Source organism: Cervus canadensis, chromosome 9, assembly GCF_019320065.1.
Source record: "Cervus canadensis isolate Bull #8, Minnesota chromosome 9, ASM1932006v1, whole genome shotgun sequence".
Taxonomy (NCBI): domain Eukaryota; kingdom Metazoa; phylum Chordata; class Mammalia; order Artiodactyla; family Cervidae; genus Cervus; species Cervus canadensis.
This window is the reverse complement of record NC_057394.1, coordinates 70,518,791-70,541,471: the sequence shown is the minus strand read 5'-3', so window position 1 is coordinate 70,541,471 and position 22,681 is coordinate 70,518,791. Positions and strand designations below refer to the sequence as shown.

The 22,681-nt window shown below is 42.6% G+C and overlaps 1 long non-coding RNA gene across 1 annotated transcript in view; it reads right to left on the bottom strand.

Annotated features, from left to right (window-relative positions):
* Window positions 1-10,458: 10,458 nt before the first annotated feature.
* Window positions 10,459-22,681, bottom strand: part of LOC122447340 — a 48,197-nt gene continuing 35,974 nt past the window's right edge. Inside the window, exon 3 of the long non-coding RNA XR_006271195.1 lies at window positions 10,459-11,055. This is a non-coding gene — a long non-coding RNA (uncharacterized LOC122447340). The remainder of the gene's footprint in view (window positions 11,056-22,681) is intronic.

Below are 22,681 nucleotides of genomic sequence, written 5' to 3'. Positions count from 1 at the left end.
AAAGTAACACTTTGATAAACTTAACATGCTATAGTCAGATTTATTCTATTAAAAAGACTTCATGCAAATACAATACATTAAAAAAAAACCTTTAAAGTGTTTCCAATTTTGTTCACATATTCCAAATGTTTGTTAATTCCTTAATTCCGGATACTGGGATAACTTAACTTTATTTGAACAGCACTTTGAAATTTAATGCCTAGACCCCTTTTCAGTGGGCTTCCCAGGTGTTGCTAGTGGTAAACCTGCCTGCCAATGCAAGAGGCACGGGTTTGATCCTTGGGTTGGGAAGATACCCTGGAGGAGGGCATGGAAACCCACTCCAGTATTCTTGCTGGAGAATCCAGTGGACAGAGGAGCCTGGTGGGCTACAGTCCATGGGGTAGCAAAGAGCCAGACGTGACTTAGCAGGCATGCATGCTCCTTTTCAGTATTATTCAATTTTGGTTCCAGAAATAAATGTTGTCTTGAAAATTCCCTATCACATATACTCTCCCACTAAAGTGTAAGAAGCATAGCTTTCTAATTCCCGGCTCAAATTCAGATTGTAAACATTTCCAAACACCTGCATGAATGTCAGTAAGATCCAAATTTGCTAAAGGGGTTTGTATGTTTTTGTCTTTTATAAAAATCACATTTTTTTCCAGCGAACACTGATCCAAGAAGCGCTTCAAATATCATATATACTTCCCCAAAAGACCTTGCCTTCTCCTTTTCAGGAATGATTAGGAAAAGCTTGTATGATAAGCATGATTGCAAGGCTGTGAAGGCATTGGCTAGCTCAGCTTAGTGGAAGGGAAGAGAAAACAAAAATGACTTTGGAACCATTTATAAGCGTGAACTGATCTAGATCAGGTCCCAAACCTTCTTATGGAGGAGATAAAACTCCAAAGAGAACTGGAGTTGGAGGGAGACCCGAAAGTTAGACAGCGATATTCGAAAAGACCCAATTGTTTTCACATTTAATGATGTGATGCTTATATGGTTCATGAAGACTCTTGGACATGCTTGGTGTTCCATGAATATGTAATGTTTTGAATATTACTTCTGTTAAACTGAGTCCTTTTAAACATCATACACTCTCATTTTCTTGGGATTAGATGCTATTGGTTGACCATCAGTAGGACACTCACCCTAAATTTCCTCTCTAGGAATAGTGACAAATGCACATCAATCCTTTGCTCTCTTTTGTTTGACCCACTTATCTTATAAGACCCACCAATGTCTTATATTTGCAAGGAGTTGTATACTCTGAGATCAGACCCCACAAGGCATATAACCTTAGACAGCCACTTACCTTTCCCAAATTTTGATTTCCTCATCTGTAACATAAGAGTAATTTTTTTTAGAATATATCTTTATTTTTTAATTATTATTATCATTACTTTGGCCATACCACGTGGCATGTGGGAACATATTTCCCCGACCAGGGATCAAACTTGCGTCCCCTGCATTTGAAACATAGAGTTTTAACCACTGGACCACCAGGAAGTCCCAAATGCAATTAATCATAGAACTTACCTCAAAGATTTCTTTTACATGTTATACCACATAAAGCAATGTAAAGCATTTAGGTCACTTCTGGCACCAAATAAGGATTCATTTTTTTCTAAACAAAGTAACAACTAACATTTATTGAAAGTGAAAGTGAAAGTCACTCAGTCATGTCCGACTCTTTGCAACAGCATGGACTTCGGTCCATGGACTTCTCCAGGCCAGAATATTAATTGTCAGGCAAGGTTCTAATCACTAAAACTGACCTGAGCTTGCGTTGTTTCTTCCTTCAAATCCTGTTAGGTAATTGCTTCTCCTGTCAGGAGGAACAGATAAGAGAATCCAGGCACTAGGCTAATAAAAATCCCACAACATTAAAAATGGAAGCTAGGGTCTAAGAACCTCTCCAGATGGCATCTTCATCATCATCATGGTATTTAGTAAGATTCAATTTCTTTAACAGATAGTGGACTCCTCAGTGTTTGTAGATTTTCTATTTTTATCTATTTGAACAAGTTTTGTTTTTCTGTCAGTTCATATATCATACATTTTCAACTTGGTTGGCATAAAGATGTTTATATAACCTCATTATCTTTTTAATGTCTGTCAAATCATAACAAAAAGCCCTTATTTACTTCCTGATAAGAATCACTTATGCCCTCTCCTAAGTTCTCTTGATCAGTCTTGCTAGGAAATTATACATTTTCTTTTTGAAATTCACTTTTAAGATATTAGCTTTGTTGAATCTAATGTACAGTGTATATTTGCCTTCCAATTCACTGAAGTTGGTTCTTATGTTTATTATTTCCTTCCTTCTACTTTACTTGGCTTCAAATGATCTAACTTTCTGAGTTGGATACTTGTTGTTGTTTAGTCACTAAGTCATGTTTGACTCATTGTGAACCCGTGGACTATAGCTCATCAAGCTCCTCTGTTCATGGGATTCTCCAAGCAAGAGTACTGGAGTACCTAGCCATTCCCTTCTTCAGGGGATCTTCCCGACCCAGGGATTGAACCTGGCTCTCCTGCATTGCAGGCAGATTCTTTATTGCTGAGCCACCAGGGAAGTCCCTGCTGGATACTTAGATCATTGAAATTTCAGCCTTTCTTTTCTACTCTGTGCATTTAAAAGTACGAATGTCTCTCTAACCATGGCTTCAGCCGCATGCTCTAAGCTTCAAGTTTTGATATACATATTCTCATTCTCATTCAGTTCCAAATATTTACTAAGTTCCATTTACTAGTTCCATTTATATCATTTGCTTTCTTTTATATATTTCTACCCATAATGTCAGTAAAAGATCTTTCAAAGAACATGAAGTCTCTGAATGATTTCAATCATTCAAAGTTTTCCAAGAGCTTTAGGGCCTAGCATATTGTCTATTTTGATAAGTATTTTCTTCAGAAACGGTTAAGTCTGCTAGTTATGATGCACAGATCTACTTGGTTTTATTGACTTTTGTCTGTTTGTTAAAATCTCCCTTTGTTACTGCTGCTGTGTCCATTTCTCCTTTTAATTCTGTTGATTTTTCCTTGTATATTTCGAGGCTACTGTATTAAAAACATATAAATCTAGAATTATTATATTCCTGATGAATTGACTACTTTATCTTTATGAAATGTGCTTTTCTTCTAGTAATACTTTTTCTCTCAAACTCCACTCTTTCGATACAATTATAACTACACCAGTTTTCTTTTGGTTAACATTTGTATGAATATAAAGATGCATTTTTTTCATTTTTAGCTTTTCCAAATCCATATGTAAAAGCTATATCTTGTGTCCCAGATATAGATTTTTATAAGGATATAGATCTGGGTAATATACAGACTTAAAAGATAGATCTCTACAACCTTATCTATGTCTATATGCCATTATTATATCAATAATATAATTTATAAATATAAACATCTACTTAACAAACTAGTGTCACAACATACATTATATTCTGTAACCTGGTCTTTCCTATTTAATAAATATTATAGAGATCTCTATGTGATGCCCAGGTGGCTCAGTGGTAAGAATCTGCCTGCCAAGCAGGAGGCATGAGTTCAATCGCTGAGTTGGGAAGATGCCCTGGAGAAGGAAATGGCAACCCACTCCAGTATTCTTGCCTGGAGAATCCCATGGACAGAGGAGCCTGGCAGACTACAGTCCATGGGGTCGCAAAAGAGTTGAAAATGACTTAGCAACTAAATAACAACAATAGAAATCTCTACCTAAGAATGTCATGTTATTTTTTCAATATTTTATTGTGAAAAATCTCAGCTAAACAGCAAAATTAAAAGAACACTTATAAAAATTAATAGAACACATATATCCATCACCTAGATTCTGCCACTAACATTTTACTAACATTTTACTAAATTTGCTTTATCACTTGTCTGTCCATCTATTAACCCGTTAATCCACACCTATATCTATACAATCTATATCTATACTTGAAAAAGGTATGTACACTGTAGAAAATTTTTTATCTCCAGGTAGAATTGAATTATGGAGTTAAGAGGTCTAGAATTTTTATTTTTTATATTCTAATTATGTCTGTATCATTTAGGTATTATAAAGTAAGCAAGACTAATTTCTGAAAGAAAAAAATAAAGGAAGACTTATTTTAAAAAAAAATAAAAGATTCCCAGACCTGATCCTTAGATACTGTTTGTCAGTGGATCTGAAGCTTCTTTTTCCATCAGTCCATCCAGGCTCTGCCCATGTGTGTCCTGCAGGCTTTTCTTGAGCATTTAAGAAGTGCCAGACATTGAGATAAACCCATTCCTCATGCTATTCCATTGACTGCCTACAACCATCGCATGAATTAGGTACTACTGTTAGCCCCATTTGGAAAAGAAGAAAATGAGAAGCACAGAGAAGGTCAATTTCCCTCCAAATCACACAGTGGTGGGTGGTGAATAGCAAAACAGGATTAGAGCCCAGAGTCTGACTCACGTCTGAGCTTCTAACTGTGTACCATGCATTTTCACTGAACGCATCAAAAGAACTCATTTTTAAATGAATCAACTCAAAGAAGACATAGAGTGTCCACTATGAGCTAGACAAGAAAGGTGGCAGACACCATGTTAAAAAAAAAAAAAAAAATGAACCTCAACAGGTCTTCAACAAACACTTCTGTAGTTGATTTGAATTCTACTTTTGCCAAGCGTTGATTCAATATTTTTTATTTCACATTTTTCGTGTAAATTATAGTTAAAATTATCAGTTTGCATGACTCCATTTTCAGTCCAAGAAATCTGGCTCATTTAGCCTCTTAAAAAATAATCATTTATAAAAAGGTTAAGCAGGATCAAGGTTAAGTTGCAATAACCTCAGGAGAAATGATGAGATGAGTTTTGAAGGATAACCATTGAGTAGAAATCACAGCCACAGTTCTGTTCCTGGGAACAGACACAGGAAGTAAAAGATGCCTACTGAATTTCTCACTTTCAGCTCAGGTCAGTCGCTCAGTCGTGTCCGACTCTTTGTGACCTCATGACTCCAGCACGCCAGGCCTCCCTGTCCGTCACCAACTCCCAGAGTCCACCCAAACCCATGTCCATTGAGTCGATGATGCCATTCAACTATCTCATCCTCTGTCGTCCTCTTCTCCTCCTGCCCCCAGTCCCTCCCAGCATCAGGGTCTTTTCCAATGAGTCAACTCTTCACATCAGGTGGCCAAAGTATTGGAGTTTCAGCTTCAACATCAGTCCTTCCAATGAACACCCAGGACTGATCTCCTTTAGGATGCACTGGTTGGATCCCCTTGCAGCCCAAGGGACTCTCAAGAGCCTTCTCCAACACCACAGTTCAAAAGCATCAATTCTTTGGCGCTCAGCTTTCTTTACAGTCCAACTCTCATATCCAAACATGACTACTAGAAAAACCATAGCCTTGACTAGATGGACCTTTGTTGACAAAGTAATGTCTCTGCTTTTTAAAATGCTGTCTAGGTTGGTCATAACTTTTCTTCCAAGGAGTAAGTGTCTTTTAATTTCATGGCTGCAATCACCATCTGCAGTGATTTTGGAGTCCAGAAAAATAAAGTCAGCCACTGTTTCCACTGTCTCCCCATCTATTTGCCATGAAATGATGGGACCAGATGCCATGATCTTAGTTTTCTGGATGTTGAGCTTTAAGCCAACTTTTTCACTCTCCTCTTTCACTTTCATCAAGAGGCTCTTTCGTTCTTCTTCACTTTCTGCCATAAGGGTGGTGTCATCTGCATATCTGAGGTTATTGATATTTCTCCCGGCAATCTTGATTCCAACTTGTGCTTCCTCCAGCCCAGTGTTTCTCATGATGTACTCTGCATATAAGTTAAATAAGCAGGGTGACAATATACAGCCTTGATGTACTCCTTTTCCTATTTGAAACCAGTCTGTTGTTCCATGTCCGGTTCTAACTGTTGCTTCCTGACCTGCACACAGATTTCTCAAGAGGCAGGTCAGGTAGTCTGGAATTCCCAAAACTGTGGAAAATTTCTCACTTTAGGTTAAGAGATTATTCATGGTCAGCTTGCCAACTGAAGTCTTAGGGAGTGGAACCCAGGAATCTGTATTTATAACAATACCCCAAACACGCCCTCACTCACTTCCTGTTTCTTCCCAGGTGATTATTTTTTTTTAACTTTCTATTTTATAGTGGGGTATAGCCTATAAACTATGTTATGATAGCTTCAGGCGAACAACAAGTGGACTCAGCCATACATATCCATGTATCCATTCTCCCTCAAACTCCCCTCCCATCCAGGCAGCCACATAAGACTGAGCAGAGTTCCAGGTGATTCTTATGCAAAGTAAAGTTCCAGAACCATCACTAACAACTGCCCCACCCCCACCGCAATATAATCAGTCAACATTTTAATGGAAACATTCTTAGGAGATAGAGTCAAAAGCACATATTATTGAATGACATTAGGTGATATTACATAACTGATACATATACAGAAGTGCCACTAATAACTCTGACATAGTGATAATTACAGAGTTTGAATTTCTAGTCCATCCCATGTGAAAATTGTAGTTGGGAGCCAGAGAATTTGAAAAGGGATTTTATGCTAATTAATTATGCGATTCCAAATAGATGTATTTGGAGATAGGACTACAGTAAGTTCCCTACATATGAACCCTCAAGTTGCAAACTTTCAAAGATGAGAACATGCATCTGGTTCCAACAGGGAATCAGAACCTATGCCGTGAACATCAGGCGTGACTGAAACTGCAGCTTGCCCTCCGTCTCCTGTTACTATCTTCCAGCTCTGACCATCTCCCTCCACCACTCCCTTCTGTCAGTAACTCTTCTTGCCTGTTCACTCAATATTTTTCAAGGCACTATATTGTAAGAGTAAAAATACTTTCTTTATTTTTTTGTGTTTTTTATGTATTATTTGTATGAAAAATATTATAGGCCTATTACAGTACAGTACTATATAACCAATTGTGTTAGCTGGGTACCTAGGCTAACTTTGTGGGACTTAACAACCAAGTTGGGCTTACAAGCGTGCTGTTGGAACGGAACTCCTTCATATGTAGGAGACTTCCTATATTTTAAAGTTGGGATCCTGCTTTCCTAGCATATCCTTTTTACATGAACATTAAAGTTAGTAGTTAATAATAACCACCAGAAGTAATATGACACTAACTTTAGACATCTGTCTTCACGAGGAAGATGGCGAATGTTGCCCCACGTAGTAATAATATGGTTCTTATTATTCCAACTCCTATTATTATTACAGACTCTTGGATGGTAAGTTAAATCATGTTCACAAAATTGAAAATCAAAGTGCAGAAAAATACAAACATATAACAGTTTGATAGTGTAGGTAGAGAGAGAGTGAGAGTGAAATGGTCCCCATTTGGCATTGTTTAACAATACTAATTTGTCGCAAAGCATTCAGGTGATTAGAGTTTGGTGAATTTATAATAATGGTAATTAATTATAGCACACTTATTACCATCCACATGCCCCAGCTGTGCAAGAGTTTTCTATACCTTATCTCTGTATTTCAAAATTACCCTCCAGGAGTATCGCTCCAGGGTTTACGCTTGAATACCCCATGTGTAGCCAGTTGTCTAAAGTTACACAACTAGTTAGTAAAAATGCTAGCTTCTGAACTCAGGACTGTCTAAGCTTAAAGTTCATACTCTTTTTCTTTTCTTTTTTTTTTTTTCAATTTCTCCTTTATTTATTTATTTATTTTCCCAGTGGGTTTTGTCATACATTGATATGAATCAGCCATAGATTTACACGTATTCCCCATCCCGATCCCCCCTCCCACCTCCCTCTCCACCCGATTCCTCTGGGTCTTCCCAGTGCACCAGGCCGGAGCACTTGTCTCATGCGTCCCACCTGGGCTGGTGATCTGTTTCACCATAGATAATATACATGCTGTTCTTTCGCAACATCCCACCCTCACCTTCTCCCACAGAGTTCAAAAGTCTGTTCTGTACTTCTGTGTCTCTTTTTCTGTTTTGCATATAGGGTTATCATTACCATCTTTCTAAATTCCATATATATGTGTTAGTATGCTGTAATGTTCTTTATCTTTCTGGCTTACTTCACTCTGTATAATGGGCTCCAGTTTCATCCATCTCATTAGAACTGATTCAAATGAATTCTTTTTCTTTTAGATGATAAACTGCATGAGAGCAGAGCATGTATCTGTGTTTATTCCTGGTTTGATTCTCAGAGCCTTGAACAGCATGTGGTATAAAGTAGGTGCTCAGTAAATAAAAGAATAATAGCACGTTGCCCAGATCAAAAATTTCATCCTTGTCAATTTCCTGGAAGCAAATCTTCAATCCCACAGTTTATAATATCCTGACCCAAACAAAAATAATATTAATCATGATGATAGGTAACAAATGTAATAATAAAAAATGTTTGATTAATCCAAAAGAGGGTAAGAACAGGTCAAAAAAAGGAAACAGGGGACAAATAGAAAAAAAATTAGGTGGAAATTTTAAACTCATTTACTAGTGATTAAATTAGTATTTAGTAACCAACTACTCCAGGGCTTTCCAGGTAGCTCAGTTGTAAAGAATCTGCCTGCCAGTGTGGGAGACTCAGGAGATGTGAACTTGATCCCTGGGTCTGTGAGATCCCCTGGAGGAGGAAATGGCAACCCACTCCAGTATTCTTGCCTTGGAAACCCCATGGACAGAGGAGCCTGGTGGGCTATAGTCCACGGGGTCATAAAGAATAGGACATGACTGAGCTACTGAGCACACATGCAAACCAAACTCCAAGTAAAAGATAAATATTGTTAGACTACAATTTAAAAATTATTTCTATTATTCATTTAATTCTCACAATTCTCTATTTATATCTGTTTCATGAGTGAAAAAATGGGGACTTCAAAACTCGCCAAAATGACACAGCTGAAAACCAGCAAAGTCAAGAGAAGAGCCCCAGTTGTCCAACCCAACATCCTCCCTTGTGGTATTTAGTACAACCCAGCAAAGAGAAGGTCCTGTCGAGCCTGGCAAGAGCTGTGTCCATGCGACTCCAGGGTCAGAGCCGGACTGCAGCTGGCGTGGTGAATGGTAATGTTTAACTCCTCCATAAAGAAGTAAAAGCTCTTTGGGAAGGGATGAGATTTCTGGACAGTATTAAGGAAACAACTGACGTTAGAAACCAGTGGAATCAACGGACAAGAATGTACCATTTTCTCCAGCAATATCTGGCTCTCCCGTTTAAAAGCAGAGAACACAGATAGTTGATCTCTCTCGATTTGCTGGAAAATGGCAAAGGACAAGATGGACCAGGGAGACTAGGGTCTGGGGGAGAGGCTTCTGTCTTAGCGTCTGGGCTCAAGAGGGAGGCAGCAAAGTCAGAGGGAGGGTGGAGCAAAAGAGAGCAAGAAGGGCCTTCCCTGGTGGTTCAGCATCTAAGAGTCTGTGCTTCCAATGCGGGGGGCCTGGGCTCAATCCCTGGTCAGGGAACTAGACCCCACATGCTGCAACTAAGACCTGCTGCATCCAAATTAAATAAATCAATAAAAATATTTTTTAAATAAATAAAGAGAATAAAGGGAGAGCTACAGGGACAAGATACCTGTATGAGACTGAAGAACAAGTTTCCTGGGAGAAAGGAAAAAAGGGAAAGTATTAAAAGGATTAACACCTGCTGACAGAGAGTAGAATAGATGTCCAGACAACATCCTGTAAGGAATCTTAGATAAATCTTAGATAAATTAGAAACGGTTAAGTCAATTAAGTAATTTATTTGTACCATTACATTTCAAGGAGAAAGAGGAAAGCTGGAAACTGCAACTCACTTCTTGTTGTTACCTGAACCACCATTCTTAGGAGATTCTTAAAAATTCTGATTAAAGATCATTAAAAGATCATAAATTCCTCCAGGTAACAGATTGCTTTCTGTGAAGCACTCAATTCTTTTTTATTTTTCCTAAAACAGGGAAGAGGAAGATGGTTAAAATTAGCTACCTTTTTATAATGCATTTGCTGAAACTAATTGGTAATTATTTTTTACCATAAGCAGTTGGTGTGAGAGTGGTGATAATATATTTACAATATAAACTTAGCATCATTAATGAGATTGTCATTTCTATGAAGGATGGACAGGGTCAGAGGCTGTCCTCTTTATGACAGGGAGTTGCTGTTTCAGTTCTGGGCTGGAATGATAGGAGTTAGAAAACTTAAGAAACAGCCCTGCAGTTAATAATGCATGTCATGATATGTATTTGAAGAGCAGTAATAGATAGAGTTTTTCAAGAATTTCTGGATAGCAAATGAATCATTTTTATCCTAACGGCTAAAGTTTGAGTATTTTAAATACCTATTAACATAAAAGGTGGCTTCTTTACAGTAAAGTATTGACTTGGATAGAAGCTCCCTGATTCTCTGATAATAAGTGTATCTTCCCTTCCTGACTTTTAAGCAGTCTAATATTAGCCTTCTCCTTTCTAAATTCCCATATTTGGATTCAGAGTGAGACTCTCTTTTCACTTCTCGTTTAATCAACATTGGCACCAAACTCCCCTCTGTCAGCTTGATATTCAGCTCTGGTCTGACCTAATTCTCTCAGGCAATGAACTCAGTTACTCCCCGCAGCTGGTCAAAAAGAGTGAGGGAGGAGACAGGAGAGATACCAAGCCTTCCTTGTGGCGGGCTGCATTAGGGGATCAGCCTAATACATTTAGGGGCTTTGATCACATTCCAAGGACAGTATAAAGTGTCTGCTTAGTCCCCGCTGCCCCACGATTGAGTTTGACTCGATCTCACTCCTCCTCCCCAGTTTTGCAGACGAACCCTCTCTGGTGAAGTGGGGTCGAGGTGGATTTTCTGCCACTTCGAGTGGTTCCTAACCCTCATGTGTCATTTCCCAGTGCCCTTTCAAGCACTGGAGTGTCTGATGGTGCCTGTGAACCCTGGTTCCTGGTGTAGACATTTCTGCAGTCCTGCTCTCACCCCTTGATCACACTGTGGCACCTTCCTTAAACAGAAGACTGTCCTTTCAGTTCCATCTTCCCTGGACCCTATGCTTCTTCTCTCTGCTTGCTGATAGGATGTGTCCCACCTGGCCACCTTCACAGCAGTGTGGAGACTCTGTGGAAATCAAAATGCATAGCAGAGTTGAAATTTTCATCTTATTTAATACAACTCTGGTTGGGGAAAACCTAGTCTAGCCTTGCTGTCTATAACTAATTTTATTTAGTTCTAGGACTTTATTCCCAAGTGAAAGTGGTTCAGTTGTGTCTGACTCTTTGCAACTCCATGACTATACAGTCCATGGAATTCTGCAGGCCAGAAATCTGGAGTGGGTAGTTTTTCCCTTCTCCAGGGGATCTTCCCTACCTAGGGATCAAACACAGGTCTCCTGCATTGCCAGCGGATTCTTTACCAACTGAGCCACAGGGAAGCCCAAAGATCCTATTCCCAAGGATGGCCCCCAAAGTATAACTTCGCTTGGCTAAGGACTGAATGGCCCACCCAAAGTCCATTCTTCCATTCTTTCTTACTCAAAGCACTCCAGTTTTATCCCAGTCATAAAATACCCAACCACAATGTCTGCCTCCCAGCTTTCCTTGCAGTAGGTATGAACCTGTAACTAGAGTATGAAAGGGAGGATCTGCCTGAGAAAGAATCTGCCTGCTACGTAGGAGACCCGGGTTCCGTCCCTGGGTCGGAAAGATTCCCTGGAGGAATCTTTAAATCACTGCGTGTGACTTCTAGATTAGCCCTTTCCTGTAAGATAATTCAGCTTGAGGTACATCCCTTACTCCTCACCTCACTTCAGCCTCCTGCCTAAAATGTAGGAGTTCTCAGATGACTTGCTTACTGTATCTGTATTGCTTCATTCTTACTCTTTGCAGCCCCATGGACTATAGCTCATCAGGCTCCTCTGTCTATGGAATTTTTCCAGGCAAGAACTCTAAAATAGGTTGCCATTTCTTCCTCCAGAGGATCTTCCCAACCCAGGAATCAAACCCTGTTGTGACTCCTGCATTGGCAGGTGGATTCTTTACCTGCTAATTCTTTTCCATTAGCACCACCTGGGAAGTCATTGTTTCTATAACACAGGTAAACCAAAGATAGTCTCTGAGATGTCATAAAGTATATAGACAAACTTCAAATTACCACAAAAACCTGCTAGTCCTGAAGGTAGTTAATACAGTAACTTTTCCAGGGACCTGGAATCTAAGAGAAAATATTTCAAAATCACAGCAGCATAAAAAGAATGGTATTTACACTAAATATAATCTCATATATAATGATATGATCACAACTTTCCTTCTCAGTTGTTTGACCTGTGGAATAAACCAGAATTCTGCTGTAAATTGCACAGCATGTTGGTGATCACTTGAAATGGGTGAATAATTGGAGACTGAAACCCTCCGAAACAATCTTTTCAAGCTTATTAGCTATATTGTAATATGTGAGTGGTTGTAGTGATGACACGAGCTACCTATCAAAGATTCAGGCTTCCCTCTACACAGTAGAGTTATGGGCAAGAAGTGGCAGACTTTGTGTCTACAAGGTCCATCCTGGCTCAGTTCTGGGTATAGGAATATAGACGGAGAGCCTTGAGTCACTCAGACCTGGCCCATGGAAACCTGCCTCTTATCTTCCGAGCTCTTTCATCTTCCATTTTCTGGCTGGAAGTGAACAATTGAGGCACCAGCAGAGGGGGAAGCCAAAGAAAGAGCCTGGGTCCCTGAAACACTCTCTGGAACACAGAGGCATCATCTTAAACCAATCTCTTACAAAGTGAACTTTGTGCTAAATCAGTGACAAGCGGGGATTTGCCTGTCATCACAGTCAGCTCTGGCTTAATTAACACACTGGCTGAGGCCCTTCTGGTCCTCTCAGGGCGAGGCTGTCTTTTCACTAAGATAATTGACAAGAGGGCTTCCCTGGTGGCTCAGATGGTAAAGAATCTGCCTGCCACATAGGAGACCTGGGTTCCATCCCTGGGTCGGAAAGATTCCCTGGAGGAGGAAATGGCAATCCACCCCAGTATTCTTGCCTGGAGAATCCCATGGACAGAGGAGTGTGGTGAGTTACAATCCATGAGGTGGCAAAGAGTCAGACAGGACTTAGTGACTAAACAACAACAAATTGACAAGAAGGCTCTTTCCGTGACTCCCCTCCATTTCCCTTTTCTTCACATTTTCTCTTTGACATTTTCCCTTTAACATCTCTTTCGAACCACTTATCAATCCATGAGAGACTGAGTCTTGGTTTTCTTCTTACAGAGGCTGCTGCTGCCAGGAGCTGACTTCAGGGGCGCAGGAAGTGGAACGGGGAAGAGGTGGGGTCCCCTGAGGGCATGGGTCTCCTTCAACAGCTACACTTCTCCAGTGGTTGTTGTCCAGTCACTCAACTGTGTCCCACTCTGTGACCCCATGGACTGCAGCACGCCAGGCTCCCTGTCCTTCACCATGTCCTGGAGCTTGCTCAAACTCATGTTCATTGAGTCGGATGTAATCCAAACATCTTGTCCTCTGTCACTCCCTTCTCCTCTGCCCTCAATCTTTCCCAGCATCTGGGTCTTTTCCAGTCAGTCCACTCTTCTTTTCCACCCCAAGACCACCTGAGTCACCCTCCAGGGCCTGGATGTCAATGCTCTGCTGAGGTCAGGAGGGAGGCCTCTTTGCAAGAGTAACTCCTGGAGTCTTTCTGCAAAGGACAGAGCCAGGGGCTTGCTGCAGAGAAGCCCTAAGAATACCCGGGAAAACAAATCCCCTTGTGCTCAGGATCAGGTGGTAATTGACAGAAGTCCTCAAGGGGTCTGATGTGGAATTTTCTTTACTTTCTTTTTTTAAATTCACCTGATGTTCCCTGAGGCTATGCCAATGCATAATTACCCATTTCCGTTCTCCCAAGGAGAATCAATCACAGTACAAAAACGGTAGCAGGCTCCTTTATGTAATATCCCTGGAATTTAGGTCATGGTAATGTTCGAGTTCCATTTTATGAATAGGGAACTTGCCGGAGAAACAGCACCACATTTTATTGCCTTTTTTGTTGTGTTCCTGAGTATGTACAAGTTTGGGAGGCAGAACAGAGCAAGTCTATTCCCAAGTGTGTACGTGAGTGCACATGTACATGTTGTGTGCGAGTGTGAGCTTGAGTGTGGCCCTATGTGTTTCTGGACCAGTGGTCATGACGAGCGTCTGGAGACTGTTTGGGGTCTGAAATCGAGTTGGTTGTGGATTCTGTGTATATGACATTAAGAGTCAGGACCTCATTGTATTATTTCACAACTAGGGCAACGTTGTGTCTACCACTGTGTCTATCCCAGCTCCAACAATTACCAGCTGTGAAACTTTGGGCAGAGCGTTTAACCTCTCTGTTCTTCCATTGACTCTTCTGAGATATGGGAATTGTAATGACACCTGCTTCAGAGGGTTGTGAGAGGATAACAGGATTTGAGTCCATTCTAATGAGGTGGATGAACCTAGAGCCTACTATATGGAGTGAACTAAGTCAGAAAGAGAGACAGATATCGTATATTAACGCATATGTATGGAATCTAGAATGATGGTACAGATGAACCTATTTGCAGGACAGCAATGGGGACTCAGACATAGAGAACAGACTTGTGGACACAGAGGGGGAAGAAGAGGGTGGGAAGAATTGAGAGAGTAGCATTGAAACATAAGCATTACCATGTGTAAAATTAGATAGCAGGTGGAAATTTGCTGTATGATGCAGGGAACCTGAGTCTGATGCTCTGTGACAACCTAGAGGGGTGGGATGGGTGGGAGGTAGGAGGGAGATTCAAAAGGGAGGGGACATGCCTATACCTATAGCTGATTCATGTTGATGTATAGCAGAAACCAACACAATATTTTAAAGCAATTATCCTCCAATTAAAAATAACTAATTAAAAAAAAATCCTTAGCACAGTGCTGTAGCAGTAACCCTCAATTGACATGAGCTAATAATGATGACAATTAGAAAAAGATTGCATGGTCTACTGAGGAGGTTACTATCTTCATCACAAGAGACCTCCTAAGGCTCGTCCATGTTGAATAATCTATGAATCTCTACAGGGGCTTCCTCTGCCATAAAGTAAGGGTGATGTCCCCTTGTCTACCTTTCTGGGTTCTTGTCGACCAGTGCAGCGGTATCTGTGGATCTCCTGGCCTACAACATAAAACGTGGCTGAAGGCCAGATCTGGTCTCCCATCACTAGTCGCAACTCCTGCATGAAACCATAACCATGACTCTTTACACATACGAGGTGCCCAGAGGCTGAAAAGAGCTTAGCAGTCAGAACGTTCAAGGAACTCTCCCATTTTAAATACTCTCACTTATTGTTCCTGCGAATATTCTGACCCCTGTTGGAACACATGTCTCAAGTTTTAACTTAGAAGGTTTGATAACTCTAGTTAGCATCTTGGACCTCCTAGCCAGTTATCAGTAGTCCTGCAAGGCTGAGAAGAGAGAACAAACTGGCTTAAATTAAACAGGTAGAAAGAAGGTTGAGTTAGGCTATGTGTTTATTTTAGGGAATAAAGAAAGTTAAAAACCACCTCATTGTTTTCCAGCTCCATCATTTCTTTCACTTGCTCTTGTCTCTCAACATGAAATCCTTTGGCGCTATCATTAAGAAATTGTGTTTGAGTCATTCTCAGAGGTCTAGTCCATGATGAGGGTACCACATCAATTAAACAACTAACTACCCCTTTCTAAAAGTTTCGGTCCAACATCAGCAAAACCTGCCTTCCAGCTTGAAATTCTTCTAACCCATTAACCAACAGATGGCATTACTGACGCCTCTGAGATACACACACACACACACACACACACACACACACACACAGACGTACACACCTTCCCCATGAGTGAATATACAGTTGGGCTTGGGTGTTAGTAGCACAATGAACTTATCAAGCAACAAAGTGGGTGGCAGGGAGAGAGAGGAGTTTGAAAAAGGGTCGCCCCCCTCTTTGGCTCCCACTCCCAGTTAAGGAGTCCAGGGCATTTAAGGTCTCACATTTCCATGCGAGAGGGAAACAGTACTTGATGAAATGTAGCCTTTGAACAGGAAATGGGAGGGTCGTCAGTTTGGGCTGGAACACATGTAGAATAATCGCAATGACATTGCCTTTGCTGGTGTCAGAAGCCTATTTGTCAAGCAGCCTGTGGAATGATGCCCGGGCACGGTCTTTAGATGCTGCCTCCTATGGAGAGGAGGGAACGACCACAAAAAAATCCCCTGCCGGCCCACCCAAGTCCGATAATTAGCCCGACTGCAAAACATGCAGGCACGGGGCACGGGAAACCTTTTAGGGGTCCTTTATCAGGCCCTGCCTTTATCCAGAATGAGGTTAATTTGCTCTTATTTCAACCGGCTCCTGCCCAGAGAACAGGGAAGGGAGGGAAAAAAAAAAGAAAGGAGAATGAACCGTCAGCGTTATTGAAAAGGTTCCTGATTAGTCACACTCACTCGCGGGCCGGGGCCTTGCCAGACACCGCAGCACTCATTAGCAGACCTGAGAACTGGCGTGTCTCCCACGGCTGAGCACCAGCAGCCTCAGGGGGCCTGCACAGCCCTGCTCTCCCACACCCTGCAGTGAGAAAGGCCAGTTTGGGCAGGCCTGGGTGCAATCAACTCTTGCAGATGCTAAGTGAATCTGTTTTATGCCCTGTGTTGCATCGCGTATAATTATCCCTGAGTTCAGCTGGTGTGGAAACCTAGGTAACATGGCTCCCTATCCCCCTGAAATGGTTACCTGACTGGGGTCGCCGTCTTCTCCCCCAGGGTCCCTTTGGAGGCCCCAAGAGCTGGGCATGTACGTCGTTTACCAGCCTTGCGCCTCTCATATCCGGCTACAGTGGTGAGCCCTGCTCATCCAGAACTGGAAACACTTCTTTTCCTTGTCTGAGTGATACTGTCAATTATAACTCAAATGTACATTGCAGACCAGTGGAGGGCTTAGGCCGCTGAAGATGATGAAGCCAACTTGTTTGCAGGATACAAGGGTGGGCTGTGGAAATGGTCCATTTCAGTAACCATGGTAATGGGGAAACTAAGGCTGAGAGTCTGGAGGACTCACTTGAAAATGTAAAGCAAAAAAAAAAAAAAAAAAGAAGCCAGGAAATGTCTCTGGTGGTCCAGTGTTTAAGAATCTGCCTTGCAATACAGGGGACATGGGCTCAATCCCTGGTCAGGGAACTAAGATCCCCCATGCCATGAAGGAGCCGGGCCCACAAGCCACAACTACTGAGCCTGCAAGCCACAACTAAGACCCAACGCAGTCAACTGAATAAGTACTTAGAAGAAGAAGAAGAGAAGCCAGGCTCCCGCTTTTCTGTTCATTTTCACTCCATTTGTTCGAGCCGCAATCCCATAGGAGAAGATGCTACTTCTAGGCAGGACACTAAAGAGTTCTTCCCTTTATGAAAACATCTGTCTCAGAATCCTAACTCCACAATGTCCAAACAAAACTGACCCATACGATCTGGCTGCTGTTCGTGGGCTCCAGACTCTCCACCGGGAATCTGGAAGCAGAAAGGGCCGGGCCAGGACACTGTAAGTGACCATCAGAGGCACTGAACGCAGCAGATCACCACCCATTCCTCAGCGCGAGTGGAGCCGTGCACGAGGGGCTCCGGTGGGGAGAAGTAACTCTTATCTCCCAGCTCAGTGGCGATCTGCCATGGCTCCTGCCGGAATCACTATAGAGAGCGATTCCAGGGCTTACATTATCTGATATGCACTGATATGCATATTAGCTTAGATTTATGGTAACTACAAAAAGTGACCCTGGCCCTGAAAGAAATCCAAGTGGTGATTAAGAACCATCCTTAACAGCTCAAGTATGACTCAAAGCACTCGCCCTCCATCTCTTCAGGCTGCAGACGCCTGCACCCTGGCTTCGGGGAGACCTCTGTGTCTCTGTAATGATCTGGGCGAGTGTGGTAAGACCTTGGGGAAATTCCTGTGAGTTTCTCGAGTTTTCAAAACTCCCCGCAAAGCTGCTAGACGACGCTTCATCTAAAGGAAGCATGTTGGCAAACTCAGAGTTAATGTGTGAAGGGCAGTTACCAGGATGGACACTTAGCCCCCGGCAGTCCCCCTCCTTCCAGAGGGGATGTGAAAGGCAGAGCCCTTGGCTGTTACCTGGTGTGGCCTGGAGATGGGGTGGGGGGTAGAGAGGGGGCCAGTTGTCCAATCTCTCCCTCATGCTGTTTCTGAGTCAAAACGGTTAGTGCTTAAGACAGGAGATCAAGCTAAAAGAAGAGCTCACTTGACCTCAAAATGAATGTGCTAAGGAGTCTCCTGGGACAAGTACAACCTCCCCACCCCAACCAGGGCAGGGCTCCTTGGCCAGTATGACTATTCATGACCACAGTGCCAGCTAAAGCCTGACTACCGCATGTATTGCAAATCCATGAACACCAAGGAAAACCTCCTTTGCTTCCAATTTTTACACGAGTTGCTTTCACAAGGGACGTGATAATAATAGCTGGCAATTTCTGAACACCTTTCCTAGGCACCATTTTCAGTGTGTTGACTCTGTCAGCTTCCCTCACGACCTTAGGAGGAAATATCTTTTCTCATTTCCATGTGAAAGCCCATACACTGAGAATTCCCGGTTACACAGTTAGCAAGTGGCAGAGCTGGGATTTGAACCCACGATGCTGGTTAAGAAATGATGACATGGTTCTATGTGGACACAGGGTCTCGGGTAGTCAATGTGCCCCTAAGCATTAGGGAGGACCTCTCTCCAGTGCCGTGCATACATTCAAAAGAGGCAAAGAAGATGTGGCAGAGTCAGAGACTGCCCTGGTGGTCCAGTGGTTAAGACTTCATCTTCCAGGTGGGGGGCACGGGTTCAATCCCTGGTCAGGGAACTAAGATTCCACACCCTTGGGGTCAAAAAGCCAAATCATAAAACAGAAACAATATTGTAACAAATTCAATAAAAACTTTAAAGATGGCCTACATGAAAAAAAAAATCTTAAAAAAAGAACATATGGAAGATTCAAACCAAGGGGAAATCTGGAATAATGGTCATGAACAAGGGCTTCGTGATCAACAGGTGTGACTGGAGTCCACTCTGTCCCTTACCAGCCAGGTGACCTTGGACAGGTGACTCAGCCTCTCCAAGCCTTATTTTTCCCATCATAAAATGGGGGTAAGGAGGGCTTTATACCACACTGTTCATGGTAGGGGGGTGGTTAAATAGAACTGCCCCTACAAACAGCACTGAACAGTGGCTGGTTAGCAGTTCATGTGGTATAGATGGTGGTGTGAATTATTATTAAATACTGCAGGCGAAGGGCAAATTAGGGCAAGATAAAGTTTTTTGTTTTTTTTTTTTTAAAGACTTTTGTTTTGATGTGGACCATTTTTAAAGTCTTTATTGAATTTGTTACATTGCTTCTGTGGTTTATGTTGTTTATGTTTTGGGGTTTTTTCCTGGCCAAGAGGCATGAGGGATCCTAGCTCCCAGATCAGGGATCAAACCTGCACTTCCTGCATTGGAAGACAAAGTCCTAACCACTGAACTGCCAGGGGAGTCCCCAAGATAAAGCTTTATTTAAAAAAAGAGATTTAAGGTCTACATGGTCTTTTTGGTGATCAAATTTGTTATAGAGATTTATGACCCATAAATAAGGAATTTCCCTTAAAATAGTAGCTTTGGGAAGAAGTTTTGTTTGTGCTCAGTCATGTCCGACTCTTTGTGACCTCATCGACTGTAGCCCACCAGGCTCCTCTGTCCATGGGATTCTCCAGGCAAGAATACTGGAGTGGGTTGCCGTGCCCTCGTCCAGGGATCTTCCCAACCCAGGGATCGAGCCCGCATCTCTTGCATCTCCTGAATTGGCAAGCAGGTTCTCTGCTGCTGAGCCACTGGGGAAGCCCAGCTTTGGGAAATGGTTCCTTTTTCTCTGCTGGCCGCTGTCATTCATTCTACTTCAGCCCTTCCTCCCTGGGATTTGGTGAATGAGGCAGTTATCATGTAACAGCTAAGCCTGGCTTCTCCTTGGTAACTGCTATGCCCACAGTGTCAGCAAAGCTGCCTCTGAGTAGTCGGGTCCTGACATTCAATCCACAGCAGACCGAACTCCGCCGTCTCCTCACACCCCCTGCTCTGCACCCTGCTTGAAGCCTGGCAACGTATGGGCAGACTGTTGGCCAGAAGCCTGTCTTCCTCACCCAGGCCCTGTCACTATAATAAGCATATTTTCTCTCGAGGTGAAGAGTAATTGAATTAAATTGGGCAGCATTTGGTCCTGACCATATTAATTGCCCGATCCCATGGAGGCTTCTGTGAGGTCGTGGGCAGGAATGAACAGTACAGCCAGACAGATGTCCTCATCCCGTGGACTGGGTCATTGTGTTCTAACCTCCCTGCACATCCCAGTGACCCTCCTCCTCCAGGGGGAATCCTCTGGAGGTTCAGTGGGCCTGGGGGTGTACCAGGAGAGTCCCCTGGGTGTGTGGGGAACACAGAAGAGCTAGCAGGAGCCGATTAGACTGATGTCACAACATATGGACGTGCAGATGTTGCAACAGCAATGGATGGAAGCACAGGCGATGGGCGACATCTATAAAAATGGGTGCAAAAATTTCTGTGTATGTGTGTGTATGTGTGTGTGTTGAAGGGAGTTCCACAAGTAGGAGTGAAGAGTTTTGCTCTGGCAACCTCTCAAACTTTCCATGGTTAAAAAGTCACATGTCTTTGGCAAATGAGCAGCCTTGAGAGCCTTTATCAAGAGTAAATGATGTGGGTATGTCACTTATCTAAAAGTCAGGAAGAGATCCAGATGACTGCCTTTAACTGTCTCACTAGCTCTGTCTTCCCTTCTTTCTGCAGATAAAATTAAAAGTAAACATCACCATCTAAATTCATCAGCAGAATGTACCGGGGACACCAGGAGGGGGAAACTGGAGGAAGTCTTGAGGGTAGGCCTTGAAAAACCTCTTTCTCTGTCATCCCTTCCCTCGTCCTCACTGTCCACCTGGTCCCGGCGTCACTGTACATTATTCAGATGTAAAACTGAGTGACGTTTGCAAAATGTTTGATGCTATCTCTCTCACCCTCCATTTCATAGTTTCTTAAGGTGAACAGGGAAACAAAAAGATGCTCATATGTTGAGTGAGGCAGCCTGGAAATTTGGCCCTGCTTGTAAAACACTGGCGAGGTTGATTTTCATCCTCAGCGGCAGGACCTCTGTCACTTCACTGTGGCCATTGCCTTTGTTGGTTGGACCTTGGTGAACCCGGTAATCGAGTTGCCAGGCTGGGAGGAGTTCTTCATTTTGACTGGTCACCCAGGGTCTGCCAGGAGGAAAAAATGTGCTTGGATTCTGAGAATAAAAAGCAGCAGTCAGCCCCAAGGACTAAGGAGGGTGACAATTATTGTCCCCACAAGGAACCCAGAGTAGATGGTTTCTTCTTGTGCCTGTTCTCATAGAATTGCTCCAGGAGGAGGTGATGGAAGGATTTTCCCTTTCATTTATATTCAGAAGGTTCAGTTTGTGTGTCAGGATAAGGATCTGTGGGCTGAGTGAGAAAGGAAGTCCGAAACACCCCATAATTTTTAAATGATGGGTTATGACACATTAATGGTTCCCAGGATGGGGAAAGTTTCCATCAGGATATATGATTCAGCTCCATAAGCAAGCCCAGAGCCTTCAGTAGGTGCCAACTTGGTTTCCAATCTACTAATCCTCTACAGTCAACCCCCAGTTTCCCGGGGAGAGGTCCTCCCCAGAGATACGATGCGTCACCCTTACAGTATTGTTATAGCAAAGGCAGTAAGTCTCATTGCACTCTATGCAACCAGCCTAAAGTCTAAGACGAAAACCTAACTGAGCAGAAGGACCAGAAGAGCATGTCAAAGGCACCCTTAATTTCTGAATTAATACCTTCTTATTGTTCTCATTGGTTGATTCGGTGACTGTTGTAAATTTGAACTTACAAACTAAGCATTCTCTAATTTTTTTTGTATGTATTTGTTTATTCATTCACTCTTTTTTTTTTTTTTTTTTGCAGGCTTGTGGAATCTTAGGGGGCTCAGGTGGTGCTAGCGGTAAAGAGCCCCCCTGCCAATTCAGGAGACATAAGACACATGTGTTCGATCCCAGGGTCAGGAAAATCCCCTGGAGGAGGGCATGGCAACCCACTCCAGTATTCTTGCCAGGACAGAGAATCCTGGCAGGTTACAGGCCATGGGGTCACAAAGAGTCAGACTCAATTGAGGCGACTAAGCTTGCATGCATATGGAATCTTAGTTCCCTGACCAGGGATGGACCACAGTGAAAGCACCAAATCCTAACCACTGGACCACCATGCCCTCCTCCAGGGGAGCCTCCAAGGGTCAAACCCATGTCTCTTATGTCTCCTGCATTGGCAGGGGGGTTCTTTACCACTAGCTCCACCTAGGAAGTCCTTGACAGTCTCAGAGTGTGGTAAATTTTAAGTATGATTCTCTTTTGCCTCCTGCCATTGCCCTGATCATCAGGGATTCTTAGAGGGCCTGTCTTTAGAAAGGTCAGGGGCAGAAGAGGAAGGAACATGAGCTCTGGGATCACAGAATCCCAAACATGGAGCACAAGTCTACCATATACTGGCTGTCTGACCTCTGAATCTGTTTCATCATCTTTAAAATGAGTCCTTCACACACCAGTGTAACGCTGGCTGAGATCGGTTGCTATTAGAATAAAATAAATATGACAGAAATGCCCAGTCTATTCACTTTCGTTT